Here is a 1,903-nt window from a genome sequence, read left to right as displayed (position 1 = left end):
GGTCAAAGGTCAAAGGTCAAGGTCATGGCAGAACTTCGAAATTTTCGCCCAATGTATTTTAATAGGGAAAAGGCGGGGTTTGCATTCGTTAGAGTGTCCCTGTCTAGTTTTCTTTCTTTTCTGTGTGTTTGTGTAGTTTGATGTTTGTTTGAGTGTTTTGTCCGCCGGTTGTGGTGTAGCTCCAGACCCAGTTTTGGGCATTGGTTTCCCTCCAGGCCTTGGTTCGCTGTGGGCGATGCCTGTGCTCCCAGCTGTGGACTGCAGTGAGCTCGTTGCTCATTTTAACATCGTGGTTGTCCAGCGCTCTGCACTTTAACGCTTGGTGTGATGTTCCGAGTGATGTTGCTCGGTGGCGTCACAGCGGCTGTGCAGGTGGTTTGGGACACACCAGCGCTCTGCGTGGCGGTGCTTCTCTGCTCGCTTTGTGGATCCAAGGCGTGGTGTTTGAGTGATGTTGCTGACGGCGTCACGGTGGCTGTGCTGGAGATGTGGGACTCGTTTTCATGCACTTTTTGGTGGGACTGTGGCTGCTACACCATGGGAATTACATCCTGACCCCTACTTGGTGGACTTTTTACTTTTTATTTTTTATTATTTTTTTTCCCCTTTATTTTTTATTTTTTTCTTTGTCTATAATTGTAAAGCGTCCTTGGGTTTTTTGAAAGGCGCTATATAAATTCAACTTATTATTATTATTATTATTATTATTATTATTATTATTATTATTATAAGGTGGGTCATGCAGCAAGACAACGACCCTAAGCACACAAGTCGTTCTACCAAAGAATGGTTAAAGAAGAATAAAGTGAATGTTTTGGAATGGCCAAGTCAAAGTCCTGACTTTAATCCAATGGAAATGTTGTGGAAGGACCTGAAGCGAGCAGTTCATGTGAGGAAACCCACCAACATCCCAGAGTTGAAGCTGTTCTGTACGGAGGAACGGGCTAAAATTCCTCCAAGCCGGTGTGCAGGACTGATCAACAGTGACCGCAAACATTTAGTTGCAGTTACTGCTGCACAAGGGGGTCACACCAGATACTGAAAGCAAAGGTTCACATACTTTTGCCACTCACAGATATGTAATATTGGATCATTTTCCTCAATAAATAAATGACCAGGTATAATATTTTTGTCTCATTTGTTTAACTGGGTTCTCTTTATCTACTTTTAGGACTTGTGTGAAAATCTGATGATTTTTTAGATCATATTTATGCAGAAATATAGAACATTCTAAAGGGTTCACAAACTTTCAAGCATCACTATACCTGTAATCATGTGACAGAATTCTTGAGAGAAACGGTTTTCAGTTACAAGAAAACTACTGACCACACAGGCACTCATTTCTGGTCAAGCTGCTGTACAGAGTTTGATGAGTTTCAACTGCATTTCATGTGATCCATGAGTAAAGATTTATTTAAAATCTGGAATGTAACAGATGAAAGTCATTTATCATCATCATCATTATCAGACACCAATGGCAGTATAATATCAGATAGTGGTGACATAATTCCAGACATATTTTACCTGTAATGTACTGTTGGGATTCTGTAGGTATTTGGACATTAGTGCTGATGGGAAGATCATATACACAAATACATCAGAGAAATAGATGGCAAACTCACATCAGTGTATGCATGAAAGAGGAAATGACAAAAAAAAAGAAGTATTTCATCACCAGTCAAAGGCCACAAAACTGTCAGGTTTTGAGCAACTTTTCCAAAACAACCCCAAAACAGGGGCAGGGGTGGAGGGTGTGTTTCCAGTGTTTTGTATGACATTGTACAATTGTTTATTTCTTCATTGATTAGCTGAGAGATAGCGGAGTTTCATCATGTCAGTGGGACGTACTGTGAGATGGAGTCACATAGACACATATTGCACAAAGAGGAACTGACCAAAATAT

The sequence above is a fragment of the Neoarius graeffei genome, chromosome 18, assembly GCF_027579695.1.
Source record: "Neoarius graeffei isolate fNeoGra1 chromosome 18, fNeoGra1.pri, whole genome shotgun sequence".
Lineage (NCBI taxonomy): Eukaryota > Metazoa > Chordata > Actinopteri > Siluriformes > Ariidae > Neoarius > Neoarius graeffei.
The sequence above is the reverse complement of the archived record's forward strand: the minus strand, read 5'-3'. Positions refer to the sequence as shown.